Source organism: Lissotriton vulgaris, chromosome 2_1 (assembly GCF_964263255.1).
Source record: "Lissotriton vulgaris chromosome 2_1, aLisVul1.2, whole genome shotgun sequence".
Taxonomy (NCBI): domain Eukaryota; kingdom Metazoa; phylum Chordata; class Amphibia; order Caudata; family Salamandridae; genus Lissotriton; species Lissotriton vulgaris.
The window spans coordinates 470,759,021-470,779,265 of record NC_141687.1 but is presented as its reverse complement, the minus strand read 5'-3'; the positions used below and the strand labels follow the sequence as shown (position 1 = coordinate 470,779,265).

The 20,245-nt window shown below is 44.6% G+C and overlaps 1 pseudogene; it reads right to left on the bottom strand.

Moving 5' to 3' along the window:
* Positions 1-8,992: 8,992 nt before the first annotated feature.
* Positions 8,993-19,024, bottom strand: LOC147730619 (histone deacetylase complex subunit SAP30 pseudogene; annotated as a pseudogene).
* Positions 19,025-20,245: the final 1,221 nt, after the last annotated feature.

Genomic DNA, 20,245 nt, shown 5'->3' with positions numbered 1-20,245 from the left:
AGGCCGAAGCCCCGGACGGCGCTGGTGCTGAAGCAACCGGCCCGCATGGGGACCCAGTCGGAACCGCTTGGCCCGAAGGCGCAGCGGAACCCGACGAAGGAGCGAGCGACCTCATGGCCATGAGGAAGTCAGCAATCTCCCCCGGCGTCACGTCCTGCCCAGGGACCGGCGGGTGTGGAGCCGGCCGCGACACCTGCGGCTCCTTCTGAGCCGCGTGGGCGGTGTCGCCCGAACCCCCGGCCGCGTCGCGTGAGCGTCAGGGGGAGTCACAAGAGCGATGGTGCCTCTTCGACTTCTTGTGCCTCTTACCTGAGGACTTCGAGCCCGAAGACCGATGACGACTCCCGGAACTGTGGGGGCTCCGGCCCCGCAACCGGTCCCTCAACCTCCTTTCGGACCGGGACCTCGAGCGGCGCGGGGCAGACTTCCGAAGCTCGAGTCGCTTAAGGGACCGCTCCCGTCTAGCCTTATACGTCAGGGCCCGGCAGTCGGAGCAGGACTTGTCGTCGTGGTCCAGGTCCAAACAGTGCAGGCGACGGGGGTCGGTAACCGACATCAGTCGGTTGCAGTCGGCGCAGGGCTTGAACCCGGGCATCCCTACCGGCACCGTCGGAGTCGATAGACTTCGAAAAATGGATCAAAAAGGATCTCAAAAGATTAGTCAAAAAGTGACTTGGGTACAACTTTTTCCAGATCTGCGCTAGCTGGCACAGAAAAAAGAACTGACGTCAGCACGCGGAGGCGGCGTCTAAGTACTCCGACGAATTCATCACGGCGCCGACGACGGACGCGGAGCCGCAGACGACGCCTACCGACGCGCAAGGGTACTGCTACGCAAACATTTCCGGATCCAGTCTGACGCCTGGGGATATTCTAAGGTAAGGAATCTATCACTAACGTGTCTCTTTCAGATAGCACTTGCGCAACTGTTCCTGAAAGTGTGTACGAGAAACAGCCCAAAAAGCATGCAGTGTTCACCGACCACAACTCAAGGCTGGAGGAAAAAATATCTTCTTCTTAAGTGCATCCAGCCTCTTGGATTCCCTGTCCGAGGGAGCGGAAGGGAAAGAGCCATGTGATGTGGAAGTCTGAACTACCAAGCTCTCAGGAGTGAGGTGCTGGCTGAGGAAACTTGGATCACCCAGAGCTGGACAATGGCGGCATGCTATTGTCCTGTTCACAGAAGCCCCTGTGCTAGGCTTGGACAATCTGCCTAGAAGGACATCTATCAGTGCTTCATTAATGGGCAAATGGGTTTAGATGAGGAAAGCCCTGGTTGAAGCTCTTCAGTCCGGAGATTAGTCTTGTCCTGCACTGAGGGCAACTCCAGGTAAAGGACTTCCGCTTACCTCCTCACCACAATTGCATAAGATTCTAACTCCTCCATAGCCACATTAGGCGGATAGAGCATATCAGTATTTGGAGATGTGTATAGTCCACTGGCCTCTCCAAGCTCCAAATACAAGTCTAATTCCTCACAAGGAGCATCAAACTGGTGTTCCAAAGGGTCCAGAGACCCCTCCCATTCTTCTCCCACACCTGAAAACTCCTCAAAATGAACATGCAACAACATAGAACCTCTGCGCTCCGTCGGCGCCAGAGTCAACTTCGACCAATGTCAATGCCAGTTGTTAGGTATTAGAATGGGTCTGATTCCTCTGGTGGGTGCTGGCGGTGTAAGCTTTGGCACTACTGGTGCCGACCCGGTATTGTATCCATGAGACCCCACTGGCACCGAGGCTGGAGCTGTCAGCGTGAAGCCTTTTCCGACCCTGCGAGGCCGGAAGGAGCACCGGAGGGGTCGCTCACACCAAATGCGCAGCTCATGGCCTCAAATTTTTTTTTTATCTGAGTGTGAGTCTCTCCGGCTCCCAGAAATGTGGGAAGGCACAGAGTCGGACCTGGCAACGATTTCAAAGAAGCGTGCCGGGCGTGTCAATTTTCCCCATCCCCACCAGCGCGGTTGACGAACAACAGACAAGTGGAATCTTAAGTCCGTTTGGAGAGTCACACCACCACACACTACAAATGAAGTTGGTTTTATTTTGTAATGTTCTAATCGAGTAATTCACGCACATCAGTTCCATAATATGTTTGCAAATGCTTGCATGTATTCAATGAATATGTAATTCTGGCACTCGGCACTAAATGGCATATTTTAATGCATGTGTTTCCTTAAACTGCTTTGCTATTCAAATGTGTTGAATTCAAAATCAATGAACATTATATTAAAGTCAGTTTGGACTTCTTTGTCTTATACCTCTTTCTCCAGTGTCCCAAGAACCGTGAGTGTGAAGAAGAGAACTAGGGGCTCCTGGAGCGGTCCCACGACCTTCTCTCTCTCGATTGGGCACAGGACCTCCAAGGAGTAGTGCTCAACAGTGTTGACTGCCGGGCCACAAGGAGCGTCATGGACCGCTTCCGGAAGGCCTAAAGCGTCATGGCCCGGAAGTCCGAGCATGACTTCTAATCATGAGCAAACAATATTTGGATCGGTTACCAACATGGTGCAGTGACAGGTGTGACATGGCTTGAAACCTACCCGTCCAAAGGTCATCCCTTGACACACAAAATAAATACTTTGCCAAAATGTCAAAAAAAGCCAGCCAAAAAGACACGGAGGGGTAGCTCTTCTCCAGATCAATGCTAACTGGCGCGGAAAGAAAAGAACTGACGCCACGCACTTAGGTGGCGCATATATAGGTGACAGCGACATCAAAACCAACTCAGATGCCGTCAACGTCACGCGGAGCATGACAGAGCCACCCAATGACACGCAGGGGTACTACTCATGCAAATGTTTTCAGATCCAGTCTGACACCTGGGAAATTCAAAGGCAATGAATCTGCAGCTAAATGTCTCTATCAGATATACAGTACTAGTAAGTAAATATCCTAGAACAAGTAAATACCCTAGAACATCAATAGCTTCTAAGACTTGCTGAACATGATTTATCATAAATGGCCCTCTGCAATGGAGTGTGCCTCACTCAGAACCAGTATCAGAGTTTCAAACAAGTGGTTAAATGGGCTTACTGATTGAGGTGAAGCGATTCAGCTGTACACAGAATTGCTGAGAGATAACCAGGAGTAATGTAAAAGCCATACAACTGTTGGAAAGCTAAAAAGGGTTACCTCACTAAATGCATCAGCATAGGATCAAAACAAGCAAGGGAGATCTTAAATGTCTAACATGAACTCACCAGTCCTTGCAGCCTATGACCCATCAGAATTGTAAGGGTCTGCTGGTAAACAAAATATGGAAAATCATTGATTAAGTCCACTTTGAGCTAAGGTCCGAGGAGGAGCTTCATTCTTCAGCCAAAACCTTGAAGCATCTAATCTGCTTGTGGAGCTCTGCTTACCTGTATGTCCGAGACACCTTTCACTTTGCATTTTTCAGGAATCCTGTAAATAAATCAATCATTACGTCTATTCTTAAAAATCTATTGGGTGACTCAAAAGTCCTGTCTAACTAAAGTTATGTCCTCATATTACCATTGCCCACCAAGATCAGTGAAAAGCAGCAGGCAACCAAGCTGTTTGAAGGCTATGTGGAAGAAAACAACATTCTTTGTCACCAAATGTTGTTGTTTAGACCCAACAGTCACATTACATTCTTGGGGGCTAACATCAAAGAACAACTCTTGCTGCCCCTTAGTGAAAACAAGAAATCATCATGCATACTCTCAGACATTTCTGTAACCAATGCCATTATGAGCTACAACATTTTGGTGATTCGAGCAGTGAGGTGGAATTCCTGGACCCACACTGGAGTAGATTCAGTTCTTCCTCTTTAACCACAGTCAGCAAGTTCTATCAGAGTAAGTGTAATCGTCATCCCATAAAGTGTCTTGCGCACTATCAGAACGATTATATCTCTCTTGTCTGCTTTTAAACTGGTACAACCACCCTTTGACCCAGCATCTGTAGCAATATCTAGGAAAACCTCTAAAAGTAAGCCAACGGCATGAAGATTACATTCTGGATTAAATCCTGGTACTTTGTGGAACATTAGCCAAAGCGCCACCCGTCGAGTAACTATCTATTCAAAGGTGGACTATAATCCATGTAGAAATCATTTTTCATCCTCATAGTCAATATGGAGGTCAAGGGCACTTATGATCTGATTATGGAGTGGAAATATTAAAATACTTGTTTACCACACATTGAGAGCTTCATTGACATGCTACAACTGCTGCGAAACTGGTTTCCCAGATTTTTCCTCCCCCTTGGAATACCTGACCATATTAAACCAGCATTGAAAGTACTGCATTTTATTTGTTTGTATACTCTGGTACAGCTTGAGGTACTAACACCCTTCAGAGGGAAACATAGGGCAAAAGGTAACTACAAACACTACCTATTATTTATATAACAGGTTCCTGTGTTCTGCCTTGGCACACCTAATTACCCACATTGGCATTGACTAGATGCTAGAGGACTGTATTACAAATTAATAACATCTCTCTTCTTGATTTTAGATATCCCCTTTGACCTGCAGAAATCAGTGCTCAACAGAGTGATGAGTCAAAACAATATATAATTGATATTTTAATTTATAACGTGCACTAAAACCCAAAGGTGTTGTATTCCGATTGGGAGGAGAAGAGAAAGGACCGAAGAAGATAAAGAGAGTTGTGTTAGATACGTTTTACTTATTGAACAACCATGTTTTTAGAGATTTACGGAAGGAGAGCAGATCAGACTCTTTCTTAAGAGCAAGTGGCAAGGATTTCCAAAGCCTGTTTTTGACTGGTATGACTGGGATTCTGCCAAACAGGGCCCTGGTCACTGTGCGTTCCCCCTAAATTTGACCATGATCTGTGAACCCATATATGGTGCACGCCAATGGGGTGTCGGCCTCTGATCCCTCGATTCCAGAGGTTCTGTTTGCCAGTAGCCACGCATGACACAGAAATAGCAGAACAAGAATATCATTTGGCTTCAAGATGAGCAGTCAACCAGCGATCCATGCATGTTATATTGAATGTATTTGGGTCTCTTTGTCCTCTGTATAAAACAAGTAACTTACCTGTACACTGTGGTTCTCCAGTCTTTCATAGATTCACATGCTTGTATCTTCCCCGTCGTCATGTTGGGAGTCTCGCAGTAGTTAGAAAAGTAGTACTATAAGAGTACATTATAAACCACCAAAGGGAAAGGAAATCATTAACATTTGCCGTTAATCAAAAGAGAGGTAGAGGACTAGTTAGCTAGTCCATATCCCCAGGGATAATATGTATTATCAATAAGGCACAGCTTTCCAAACTTTTCATGTTGGTGACACACCTTTTTGTTAATTTCTTTTCAGGGACACGGTAACGCAAGTGAGCTAGCCCGTACCACCCACAACACCACACACAACCCACATACATAACCCCACATACACACCCCCACACACAGACACAACCACACACACGCAACCCCCCACACACACAACCCCACACACTACCCCACACACACACAACCCCACCCCACACACACAACCCCCCCTCCCCCCACACACACACACCAACACACACACACACTGCCACCCACCCCCAGATAATGTACATATGTTTTGTATGGATCTGAAGAAAACCCACATGGTTGGTAACAGAGCATGAACAGGAGATTTGCACATTTGTGACATTACATTTTATATAATTACAATCATGTTACATTCCACACATATTTACAATTTTATACACAGTGAGGTCAACTCATTTGCCCAGAATCCCACATTTTAAAGTTAAGTGCCAGAACGGAATTAAAACCAAAAGTCCCAGATTACCAGGTCACCAGTTTCGGCACTAGACTAAATCTCTGTGGTCTAGAATCCCAGAATGTTGCATGTTCTTGGAGGAATTCTGTCTCGTTAAACTCTGCTCTTCATGGCCACACTTTTGATCTAGTATCTTGGCTTCTGCTGGGTTTGCTTTTCCACACAAAACTCAAGCCTATTCTTGCCACCCAGTGGCCTAATGAGCTGTTGCATCTCGTGTTTCTGTACTTTGCCGAAAGTGGACACCTTCGGTTTTGCAATAGTTAATTTATAAGTGCTAGTGGACGGGTACAAAAGTTTATTGTGACACCTGAAGGTCGCTCGGTGGCTGTATTGGTTTGGTCCCCGTAACCTTTCTACATTTGAAAGCCGGGGTTCAGGCATCACACACCCCATGGCGCTTAAATAGCAGATCTGGCATAATTGGAGGAAAGCGGAGTCTGGAATCATCCAGTGTGCAGTTATGTGTCGACACTGTTTGGAGAAAACTGCAATGCTTGTGCTTAGCTGCGTTCTGAGCAATCCCACACGAGAGTCAATAAATCCCGAAATATTTGCGATGCTGCTTTTTAGGACTGCCCCCAAACTTTCATAAATAAGCACCTTTTGTCACAGCAATTTTCTCCTTCTTTTTGCCGGTGCGACACTGTGTGTGCGCTTTGTTAAACACTCTGTGAACACACCCCGGACTGGATTCCTAAGAGCCCCAACCTTCACTCATGTTTTTTTTTTAGTTTTGTTCTTTTAACCCGGCGTATTGCAATGACAACCTTCCACCACTTTCCCCGCCAAAGAGATGCTTACCTTTGGGACACAGTTTACTGAGACTGCCGCTGAGACTCTGACAATGCCCCCACTGAGCCTCGTTATAGCTGAATGAAGCTTCTGACCACGAGGCTCCATGAGGCTTCGCTGCTACTCCGCCTTGCACAACTTATTTATTTGTTTTATATAGCGCTGGCTAGACCCGGAGGTATCAGAGCGCTTTACATGAGGTTCCACAAAATTACCAGATTACATCAGTTCCAAATTACATCAGTTGCTAGACAAACAATTACAAGAGCATAGAAGACGAGATAAGTGAGGTGTAGAGTGGAAGGAGGTAAGGGTAAAGGGGTAGGAGAGAGATATGGCAGAAAGATGGAGGAAAGTCTGCCCAAAGTCCGGCTGGGTAGGTGACGGCCGAGAGGGAAGTCCCAAAACCCATCTCCTCCATAGCTATCAGGTAGCTCGACCGGGCATTGGTCAAATAGCTAGGTCTCAATGGGAAAACATTTAAAGAACAAGGAGGACAAAATAAATGGAGCGTAGAGGGGAGGTGGCAGGGAAGTTGAGAAAGGGAGGACAGGGGAAGAGACAACAAGGAGAGACGTAATAAGTCTGTCTAAAGGCCGACTGGGTAGGTGACGACCAAGGAGGGAATCCCCGACCTGTCTCCCATATAGCTAAACCAGGTAGCTCCATCGGGCATCAGACAAAATAGCTAGGTCTCCAATGACGAGGGAAAATTCACAGATAAGCAGGGTGGGGACTAAGGGCCAGGACAGGAGAGGGCAGAGGTCAGTAGCAGGAACGTGGAGAGGAGTAGAGCGGGGAGAAGGGAGATACAGCGGAGTGATGAAGGAAAGTCTGTCTACCAGCAGGGTAGGTGACGGCCGAGGGGGAAGTACACAGCCCATCTCCTCTATAGCTATCAAGGTAGCTCCACCGGGCATTGGCCAAACTGCTAGGTCTCAACGGTCGGTGGCAAGTTCGCAGATTCAATGTCTTGATGGGTGAGCCGGATAGGGGATATGCTTGAGGACTGGTCGATGACCAATAGTAGTAGCACAACGTGGTAGAGGACCACTATGGATCTGAGGGGGTCGCTGATGTCTTGAGGAGGTGCCGGTATTTGGTAGGTTTTCCGGTGTGGTTTCTGGTCCCGTTGCGTTCTGTGAGAACCTTGGTTTAACCATTATACTGCGTGGAGTTGGTGTCCCCTGATAGTCCTGTGTAGTGCACTGTCTGTTGTCTGTGCAGTTCCCCAGCTCAGAAAATTGTGTGTGGCCTGCCCCTCAGTAGTCACTTCCAGGCAAGCGTAGTACACACCCAACTTCCCCGTGGGTACTCAATACGCGGGTGATGGATAGCGCCTCAGGAACTCAGTTCATCTGGCAGGCGCTGGGAGGCCTCATTCTAAAAATATCAGTAGGGAGGGAGGTTGCATTCTGCCATCACAGGGACACAAAGTAGCAATTGGAAATCCAGCCAGCACTCCGGGAGTTAATCAGGCAGGACCCAGCACCAGGAAATGTGCCTATTTTTAGGTGAATGTGAACACTGTGCACAGGCTTTTGGCAGTCACTCAGTGTGAAGGGAGCCAGAGGGTAAAGTGGACAGTCATACTGCCTGCCCCATGCTGTATGCTGGGGAGAGTGGAAGCGAGACATCAATGTTAAATTAACAAAGCAATAGCTGAAGTCCGCTGACCAAAAGCCCGTCTATTCATGTGTAAAAAGGTATGATATTTTTGAAAAAAACAGAAGGTGAAACAACTAAACCTGTCTCAAAGAGCAAACTTAAAAAAGAGATTGTCTTCAGTGCAACAAAATGGGACCTGGCATCCCCGTAAGGCAGAAACAAAAAATTGTGAAGAGCCACTACTATAGAGTTTTGGCAAAACATTCGTACATTGTCCAGTAATTGGCAGTGCTTTCGACGTTGGAATTCGTGTTTACGCGCACACTCTCGATCTCGTGTTGAAATTAAGTGCAATAATACTTTATTTCACATTTAAAACAAACAGCAAATATGTATAGCTTCAAATATTTTGAATATTAAATTAACCTACAAGAAAAACATCTGTTTATCAGTATTTTTCCTACATTAAAATGTCCAATTCCAGTTTAAAAGACAAATAACAAATCATAACATTCTGTGAAGTATGATAAATTAGGCCGCTAAACAAATCTGAAAGAGGAATTTTCATTTCAAACAATCAACCGTCAGCCAAACACGCAATCAATAAAGAAAGGACAGCTAACAATCACATCGATAATAGGATTAAAAAGATATATACTGTGTCCCACTGAGGCCTAGTGAAGACCGCCCGTGTAGTTTATGTGTGTGTTCCTGGAGCTTAAGTAGTAAAGCAGAGCAGCAGGCCTGCAAAAGCAAAATACTGACGATCGTTTGGACCACAAAAAGTCTTTAAGAATCCCTATATTCTCTTCCAAACACGAAATTAGTGAATACAGCCGTCAGACTTCTGATCTGGTTTATGCTTTTCGTTCTTCACCGAGCAGATGAAATAGGTCAAGGTATCCTTATCATTCACTAGAATCGACCTAAAATGGCAGCCAATTACAAGCTGCGCTTTGTTCAGCCCTTGTCTGGCTTGCAACTTGAGATGTCTTTTGTATCTTTTCAGTGTATTCACTTGTAATTGAAATAAGTCAACCATACAAACTCCTACATCGGTGCTACCGCTCATCTTTGAGACCTCTGGTGTGTCAATGTCATGTAGACGGGAGTCAATTTCTTCATCATCACTGCCTTTTCTTTTCCTTCTATTACGAAGAGTCTGGATTAGACAACAAATCTGCCGCGCTCCGGGACCAGGGGCGGGTAGTTCGGGACCCGCAGCAAGCACCTCCGTCTCGTCGCCATGCTCTTCTGGATCCTCTTGCTAAAACTTGCATTCCCTCCCTCCTCCCGCAGACAACTTGATTCGGCCCGATGCGCATCTGCAAACTGAGCTGAGCACAGAACTCTGCAGCGTAGCACCCTTCTGTCGCTGCACTGCAGCTCTGTTTTCGAGAAGATTGCTTACAATTCAGTTCGGAGCAACGTCACAGAGTCACATTCCCCGATATCGGCTGTCCCTGTCATCGCATTGCGCGACACACCTATGCATGGGGCGCGACACAGTAACGTGTCGCGCCACACAGTTTGGAAAGCTGTGCAATAAGGACTAGCCTGTTTTGTGGAGTGACTCAAGACTGTATGTTAAGGGGCAAACCATTTGGTTTGATCATGAAGCCCTCACCCACCAACCTAGTTGGTGGCATGCTTCATCATCGGGCCCACCCAGTAACACTGAATGTGTCCCGGGTGTGCTTCGACGCCTGGATACAGCGGGGCAGGTATGTTACTAAGTGTGCAGTGTAGTGACGTGGAAGTGAAAGTTAAAAGCTATACAGTGGTCCCAGTACCCGAGGGTAATCAATATTTTCTCTGTTAGCATTAAAAAAGGCTAATGGATGTATAGGAGTGTTTATTCGGGCCTCCTCATTCAAGTGTGGTCTACATGTTTCAGCCAGGTCTTTATTCTTAAAACTGTCACCCCCATGGCAGACCTTTAGTCCTGAAGGCAGGGTACTTGGTTAATAGTGTGAAGATGCCCCTGCGTGAACAGGATGCTACTACAAACCCCAGAGTCGATTCTCCAGGCTTTGTAAGTGTGGTCAGCCATTTTAGTACATATAGTGGACATCAGTCATTACAAGAGGTCTAACTATATAGTGGCTGCACCTAACCTAGTCATGTTTGTTATCAAAGATGTTGGAATCATGCCCCAACACAGATTCCAGTGTTGGGAATATGATGCCAAGTACTCGGGGGTCCCTTAGGGTACACCCCATGTACTCCTGGTTACAGCTTTTCAGGTTCTGACAGCAAGCTTTGCTGCTACCGACCGCTGCTGAACCAAGCTGCTGAACCAAGTTGATAAGGGGAAGGTAGAACAATAGGTTTCCAGTCGCAGGGATGTGTGACCACCTCCCAGAAAGGGCTTAGTGTATTGTGCTGGGGTGGGGGTGCTTGCCAGCACCACCAGACTGCTTTGAAGGGCACATTTGGTGCCCTCCTTACATACTTCAGTTTGAAACAGTTCAGGGAGCCCTTGGCTAATGCACTGGTGCGAAACTGGACAAAAGACATGGAAGTATTCTCCCCTGTGTCCAGCTCCTCCTCTGGTAAGGGACCCCTGAGTTGTCCTAACCTCCTTCCTAGGATATTTAAGGGCTAACCTGTCGGTGGGTCCTTAGATTCATAATGGGACAAGACTCAAGTCTGAAACCACGTCACTCTTTCACCGTCTAGACACTTGGTATTTGCCTGGAACCGAGACTGCATCAAGGAAGACTCACTGTTCTGCAAGTCTTCTTCTTTGTCTATGTCTGTGCTTCCTCCAGGATCTTCAAAAGACCTGAGCATCAAGGACACCAGAAGTAATCTCCCTTGGAGTGAAGAAATAACTCTGCTGCATCTGCAGGCACCACAACAAAGCTGACCAGTCTACTGCTCCCGATGTCCCATGGCGAAACAAAAGGGGATGATGGACGGAGCGTTTGAGCAAATCAAACACTCACCGCCAGTCAACTGATCTGGGTTTAATCCATCACAATTCTTTAGGTCACTCAGCCACCCCAGTTCAGACATGGCCATATGCAAATCAGTCTGACCCTGTGCCTCATGGGAACAGTCCAGCCCGAACTGCCAAGCCATGTCTTCCCTAGACCGGAAACATGCATCCTGGGACCGGTTTCGGATTCATAATCCTCATCAGCCAGGCTATCTTGAATCCAGTGGCCAAGTGAGCAAGGGACTCACGTCTCAGCATACCCTGCCAACTTAGGGCGAACAAAGCGAAACAAAAGGGTATGATGGACGGAGAGTTTGAGCAAATCAAACACTCACCGCCAGTCAACTGATCTGGGTTTAATCCATCACCATTCTTTAGCTCACTCAGCCATCCCAGTTCAGACATGGCCATATGCAAATCAGTCTGACCCTGTGCCTCATGGGAACAGTCCAGCCCGAACTGCCAAGCCATGTCTTCCCTGGACCGGAAACAAGCATCTTGGGACCGGTTTGGATTCATAATCCTCATCAGCCAGGCTATCTTGAATCCAGTGGCCAAGTGAGCAAGGGACTCACGTCTGAGCATACCCTGCCAACTTAGGGCGAACAAAGCGAAACAAAAGGGGATGATGGACGGAGCGTTTAAACATATCAAACACTCATCCCCAGTCAGCTAATCTGGGTTTAATCCATCACCATTCTTTAGCTCACTCAGCCACCCCAGTTCAGACATAGCCATATGCAAATCAGTCTGACCCTGTGCCTCATGGGAACAGTCCAGCCCGAACTGCCAAGCCATGTCTTCCCTGGACCGGAAACAAGCATGCTGGGACCGGTTTCGGATTCATAATCCTCATCAGCCAGGCTATCTTGAATCCAGTTGCCAAGTGAGAATGGGACTCACGTCCGAGCATACCCTGCCAACTTAGGGCGAACAAAGCGAAACAAAAGGGGATGGATGATGGACGGAGCGTTTGAGCAAATCAAACACTCACCCCCAGTCAACTGATCTGGGTTTAATCCATCACCATTCTTTATCTCACTCAGCCACCCCAGTTCAGACATGGCCATATGCAAATCAGTCTGACCCTGTGCCTCATGGGAACAGTCCAGCCCGACCTGCCAAGCCATGTCTTCCCTGGACTGGAAACAAGCATCCTGGGACCGGTTTCGAATTCATAATCCTCATCAGCCAGGCTATCTTGAATCCAGTGGTCAAGTGAACAAGGGACTCACGTCTCAGCATACCCTGCCAACTTAGGGCGAACAAAGCGAAACAAAAGGGGATGATGGACGGAGCGTTTGAGCAAATCAAACACTCACCCCCAGTCAACTGATCTGGGTTTAATCCATCACCATTCTTTAGCTCACTCAGCCACCACAGTTCAGACATGGCCATATGCAAATCAGTCTGACCCTCTGGTTCATGGGAACAGTCCAGCCTGAACTGCCAAGCCATGTCTTCCCTTGACCGGAAAGAAGCATCCTGGGACCGGTTTCGGATTCATAATCCTCATCAGCCAGGCTATCTTGAATCCAGTGGCCAAGTGAGCAAGGGACTCACGTCTCAGCATACCCTGCCAACTTAGGGCGAACAAAGCGAAACAAAAGGTTATGATGGACGGAGAGTTTGAGCAAATCAAACACTCACCGCCAGTCAACTGATCTGGGTTTAATCCATCACCATTCTTTAGCTCACTCAGCCACCCCAGTTCAGACATGGCCATATGCAAATCAGTCTGACCCTGTGCCTCATGGGAACAGTCCAGCCCGAACTGCCAAGCCATGTCTTCCCTGGACTGGAAACAAGCATCCTGGGACCGGTTTCGGATTCATAATCCACATCAGCCAGGCTATCTTGAATCCAGTGGCCAAGTGAGAATGGGACTCACGTCCGAGCATACCCTGCCAACTTAGGGCGAACAAAGCGAAACAAAAGGGGATGGATGATGGACGGAGCGTTTGAGCAAATCAAACACTCACCCCCAGTCAACTGATCTGGGTTTAATCCATCACCATTGTTTATCTCACTCAGCCACCCCAGTTCAGACATGGCCATATGCAAATCAGTCTGACCCTGTGCCTCATGGGAACAGTCCAGCCCGAACTGCCAAGCCATGTCTTCCCTGAACCGGAAACAAGCATCCTGGGACCGGTTTCGAATTCATAATCCTCATCAGCCAGGCTATCTTGAATCCAGTGGCCAAGTGAGCAACGGACTCACGTCTGAGCATACCCTGCCAACTTAGGGCGAACTAAGCGAAACAAAAGGGTAATGATGGACAGAGCGTTTGAGCAAATCAAACACTCACCCTCAGTCAACTGATCTGGGTTTCATCCTTCACTATTCTTTAGCTAACTCAGCCACAGCCATTTGCAAATCAGTCTGACCCTGTGGCTCATGGGAACAGTCCTGCCCGAACTGCCAAGCCATGCCTTCCCTGGACCGGACTGCTCCCATGAGGCACAGGGTCAGACTGATTTGTATATGGCCATGTCTGAACTTGGTGGCAGAGTGGGCTAAAGACTGGTGATGGATTAAACCCAGAACTCTTGACTGGGTGTGAGTGTTTGATTGGTACAGATGCTCCGTCATCACCAATCCCTTTTGTACTGCTTTGTTCGCCATAAGTTAGCAGGGTATGCTCAGACGTGAGTCCTTGCTCACTTTGCCACTGGATTCAAGCAAGCAAGCCGGGCTGAAGACGGCTGAAATGCCAGAAACCGGTCCTCTGAAGCTTGTTTCCGGTCCAGGGAAGGCATGGCTTGGCAGTTCGGGCTGGACTGTTCCCATGAGGCACAGGGTCAGACTGACTTGCATATGGCCATGTCTGAACTGCCATGGCAGCGTGGGCTAAAGAACGGTGATTGATTAAACACAGATCTCTTGACTGGGTGTGAGTGTTTGATTGGTTCAGATGCTCCGTCCATCACCACCTCCTTTTGTACCGCTTTGTTTGCCATAAGTTGGCAGGGTATGCTCAGACGTGAGTCCCTTGCTCACTTTACCACTGGATTCAAGCAAGCCGGGCTGAAGACGGCTGAAATGCCAGAAACCAGTCCTCGGAAGCTTGTTTCCGGTCCAGGGAAGGCATGGCTTGGCAGTTCGGGCTGGACTGTTCCCATGAGGCACAGGGTCAGACTGATTTGCATATGGCCATGTCTGAACTGGGGTGGCAGAATGGGCTAAAGAACGGTGATGCATTAAACCCAGATCTCTTGACTGGGTGTGAGTGTTTGATTGGTTCAGATGCTCCGTCCATCACCACCCCCTTTTGTACCCCTGATGTCCCATGGACTTCGAAAGGCTCAGCAACACAGGTGGTGGGTCTTCAACTCCCTCGAGGCCCGACTGGTCTTTGATAACCTTTGAAAGCTCTCAAAGTGGTAGCTGTGGAGAGCAGCCTTCAGGTTTATCTTGAAGGAGTGTTAAGCAGTTTGTTTTACCAGGTTAATCATGTAGTGTAGGTTAAACTAAAAAGAACCACACCGGCTACATATAAAAATATGTCTATCTATTACACAATACTCACTAACACATTGCTATATCTCCTACCCGAAGATATAAACACAAACACACAATAATACTACAATTGCAATAAGGTAAGTAGCACAAAATACAGTGGTCTCCAGGGGGAGACCAAACCTTATTTTAAGTAGGGATCCTGCAAGGCTTTTGGTCAGTTATAGCACTGGGTGCACTGCCTGTTTATACGCACAAAAGTTACAGAGCACAAGATTTCTAAGGTGCAAACCGGCGAGTGGGAAGGCCTTAGAACCACTCAGATTGAGTAGATAAACTACCAATTTTCTCACTGACTGGGTTGCTGATGCACTCAAATCAACAGTATACAGATTGTTATGTAACAATACAACACTTAGTACAGAAAACAAAACGACAGAAGTCTTTCTCAGAAACTCCAGTGGAAGGGTAATTATCCTTCCACTGGAGTTTCTGAGAAAGATGACAGAAGTCTTTCTCTGTATACTGTTGATTTGAGTGCATCGGCAACCCCGTCAAACCTTATTTTAAGAAAGTGGATTGCGAACTGCAATCAAAGTCAGGACTTTGACCAGGAGACTCAGAGGAGCTGGGGACTCAAGGAACCACCTTAGGTAAGTACCCAGGAACCCCATGGAGACTGTGTGCAGAGTGGAAACACAGCTGTCTCTCCAATAAAAGTCAACAGGGTGGTCACAGTTTATAAGTAGAAAGACCGTTCTCAGTCGACCCTGAAGAAACCCCATGGAAGACAGAAGGTGTGAGAGTCACCCCACCTGTGGATGCCCAAGGCACCAGGACACCTTACACCAGGGAAGCCGGGTGCAAAGGTGTGAAGTGACGTTGGAAATAGCCGTAGACCACAATGGAGAACTTCAGAAAAGACACCGCTGGCGAAGAACATTTCTCCCATCACCTTTTGTATGATAGATATAATGCCCTAAGTGTCCAAGCGTATACCTCGAAATGCGTCCCTTACTCGTTGTGCCACAGGGATCCAAGGTATAACTCACGGATGAGGACTAACTAGGCCAAATCTGGGCTGGAGTTGCTTGTGGTGCCTTACTATCATTCTTGTCTAATCTTAGATGTGGTGCAGGGAATCCTTGGCATCTGAATACGAAATAATGAGATCCTGTAATGTCAATAATACTTTGTTTTTGTTAATTATTTTTGTTTCTAGCACCTTTCTCTCCCAAAATTAGTTTGTGTGTGTTTCACTGTCAAGAGTCAGGTCTTTCACTGGAGTTTAAATTGATTTAAAAGTTGTTAGATCCATACCTACTGTCCGAGCTAGCACCACCAGCGCTGCCATATGCTGATGTCTCTGCTGAAAGTGCCAGAATGCTCTGACTAGTCAAAGAGAAGGATGAAGCTAGTGGTACCATGCTATGGGTGGCTGGCAGCTGATTGGCACCAAGAAAACTAATGCAGGTCCAGAATTCGCCCTTAGAGGATGATGTCTTCTGAGAAGCAAATATAATTAACATGGCCTCATCAAAAGCCTAAAGCTTTCTACAGAGGCACCAGCTGGCAAATCAGCTTAACAATGATCTGTCTCACTGGTCTTTATTGTGGTCTGAGGTGGGTGTCTGATAAGTTCTCTCCTTTGTCAGAACGATGAGATTAGCTGACAGTGCAAGACAGTATCAGACCACGAATATCCCACCCTAAAAAACTCAAGAGCAAGTAACTTCATACTTACTTTTTGCCTTAAAATAGCTCCAAGTGTGCAAGTTGTTAGGGGGCGAAACGTGTTGGCTTAGAGCCAATATTAAATGAAGAAGTACACCTTGGACACTAAAAATATTTCAAAACATTATATGTTTGAACTTTCTTAAGTAAGATCTTTAATCAAAGTGTCAGTGATTTGTATTTTGTAATTCAGTTCACTGCGGAATAACTATACCTCAATTGTGAAGGAAATGCAGATACATGGATAATTTAGAGGTATGATATTTACAGTAAATGGTTCACAAAAATCATTATGATTTAAAGTAACTCGGTTTGGACATAATCATGTTTATTATGCTATAAATCACCACTAAATCTGTTTATAATGAAAATAAATGCCTTCAATTGTCCTCAGACTGAAGATTACATATTTACTTTCCAATTTTAGGAAATTGCTGGAAGCAGATACATTCAGCACTGTCTAGACGCCTCACAAATGCAATATATCAAATATTAAGCCAATCTTTAACATTAAATGGCAACATATAAATGCCATTAGAAATAGTTATGTGCAACAAAACTTTCTAGTACAATACATTATCGTATACAGAATAACAGAAATGAAGTCAAGTTGAAATAAGCACTAAAAAAAGATTAACTATAAATACAACTGTGCAAAACATTTGAACAGAAACTCTTTGGGACATTTTAAGAACACCAGTATTTGAACAACAAACCATCATTTCAATGTCTTACTCATAAGCCATAAATGCAAAGAAAAAACAGTTCACAGCTTTTGAAGATGCAAAACAGAAGACCCTGCTTTGAATAGTGCTTAAGACCATCACTGTGCGAAAACGCTAAACTACTTTTAAAAGAAAACACCAATTGTATTCTAGACTGTCGAAAATAATTCTCTAGATCTGTGGTTGGGAAGCAGGTGTAGCTTGCATTAGCTTTCACATTAATAGAAAACACATAAGGGGAGCTACATTGTAACTTGTTTGAAGTCCAGGGTTATCTGGATCAGTTATCTAGAAATAAGGTTGTCATTATTACCCAGACACAACATGTAATGAATTACAGGTATAGTTATGACACTTCGGTTCCTGGAATCCACACTTCAATGCCTGACTTGACAGCACCAGAATCACTACAAAGATAACTATGACAAATATATGATCACTAGAATAACATTATTTTAAAATCTCACAAAGTATCCAACATACATACAAACAAAACTAAAACTTAAAATAAGCAATCTCTACATGCTGTGTATGTTGCTTTGAAGTATTTTTTTTTGTAACCAGACTAGTCTGATGTGATACTTACTGCACAAGAGTTAGCTGCTGATGCTGTGTTTTATCCAAATCCACTATTTCCTGCCATTAAAATTCATTTTTTTGCACCATCAATCCTGTTGTGTCCAGGCACAATTTTCTGATAACGAAGGCGTTGTGGGATATATATATATATATATATATATATATATATATATATATATATATATATATATATATATATATATATATATATATATATATATATATATATATATATATATATATATATATATATATATATATATATATATATATATATATATATACCAGTGAGCAAGGCCAAATGTGGTTGAAACGTTAGGTAAATGGAAGTAAGCTGTGCTGCGAGATGGTGAATAAAAGCCTCATTGCCAGTAATGGGCCTCAAGTTTTCTGTTACACTTGGTGGTGTTTTAATGGGCTTCTCCATGCCCATTATGTTGGGGTCGCCCTGAAGGGTCGGGGGCTCCGGAACTGGAGAATGCTGTATGAATATATATATATATATATATATATATATATATATATATATATATATATATATATATATATATATATATATATATTCATATATATAGTTATATATATATATATATATATATATATATATATATATATATATATATATATATATATATATATATAAAATATCAGTGGCGGCTAGCACAGGTAACGTTTGGTGATGCTGCGAGCGCAAAGTAAGTGTTTTTATTTCTTTCTTTCTTTACTCTCCACTTTCCCGTTGTATGTCACAAACCCACCCAGCCCAGCCCCACAGCGTTACCTGTGCGAGCTGCCACTGATATATATATTTATATATATATATATATACACATGGTTTTGATGAATATGGATTACATTTTGTACAAAAGGGGATTAAGACTTCTTTGTTTCTATATAATTGTTGTCATAATTGCTAGTGGCAAATAAAAGAAAACTGACACTGTTCCTCCTTAATTCGGAAATGTAAGTAGTTGTCTATTACAAACTTGCAATTCTGACGTCTTTCCATGATTTAAAATGTAACATTGGGTGGGGGATGGGGTAGGGCGGGGTGTCCAGGGGTACAAAATTACAATGTAGAGGCAAAAATATACATGTTATACTTAGTGAGGAAGTATTTCATTATTTAAAAAAAAAAAAAACATGTATAATAATAATTTTAAAGATAACTAGAACAAGTTTGTGAATATTTGCTGAAGACTTGTGGGAGATGTTTTGATAACCATATCAGCAGATCAGCAGTACACCGATTATACAACGTGCGCACCTTACATATGTTTTTGAAGTTTTTTCCTGCACACGTGTCCTGAGAGAAGGTGGTGACATTTATTTGGACCCATTTGAAAGAAGTTTTTAGCCCAAAATTGCCTGTTCTTGGCACCTTTCATTAAAGGTTTTGTTTTACCTTCATTACTCGTTTCACATTAATTACAGTAATGCAACTTGCAACAAAGTACCGGCATAATACTCAAGTACGGCTATTGCACAATCTGGTACTCAGGTGTGTACTTCTCAGAAATGTAAAATATGTTGTATTTATAAGCATGCTGCCTGTGAAGAATTTCCATAAGTGTGTTCAAGTTACTTAATCTCTTGCCTACTGTATACTTTTACGTGCTTCTTGTGGACATATTCAATAGTTTAAAAATACATAGTGATTTAGAAAAGCATTAAGGATCTTTGTGAATAAAGATTAAGTGAAATTGGCAGTATAGAGATAATATACGTGTTTGAGAGCTAATATTTTCAGCCCAATACCACAGTAAGATAGTGTGAACGTGTTACTTTAAAATCTCTGTAGGCTGTAGTTTTATCTGGACTCTACAGAGTTTGTGCTCTGATGAAACCTACCTGTGCTTCCTAAAAATGACGTGCTACCTACCCTACAGTCAGTTACATCCTTCCATCAGACAGTCTTGTCAGCTTGAAGCAAAGTCGCACCATTTTACCCTGAAGGCACATACTTCTGATTGCAAGTCGTGGGTTATATTTCATTTATGCAGCGTACAGGGCAATGCTGGAGAAATATTGATGCATGTGCAAACAATCTCATTTCAAACAAGACAGGTTAAACGCCCAGGTCCAAAGCTATTACAGGAATCAAATTGAAAGAAATGTGATGGTTTCCAGAAATAGCATTAGGATCCTGGAACAGCCAATGGCTTTGTATAATTCAACTTTATCATTCACTGAACTTTGAAACGGTGCCCTATTGTACATTTGTATATTGCCAATTGCTTTTCAAAATGCTCTTAATTAATTCAGTTTCATTTTAAGTGAATGTGTCTGAAGCCTCATAAATGTAACTGAGATTAGTATTAGAGAAAATGGATTGCTTGAACACAGTTGTCTGCAAAAATGGGAACACAGTGGCATCACAATGTTGTGCTATTTACCACCTATTCTCTAAAGACAGATGATGGACTACGTGAGAAAACAATTGGCCTTGGTAATAACCTGAACACTGATCTACATGCAGTAAAAAAGGCACTAAGTACCAGGGAATGCTTCTAAAGTCTTACTTATGGTCTCCCAAAACAATCTCATTTCTGAATATGAAGGAGATTACTTAAACCAGCGTCACTATGTAAGTAGCTAGGTCCTCAGTTATAATGAGACCTTCTTCAGACAC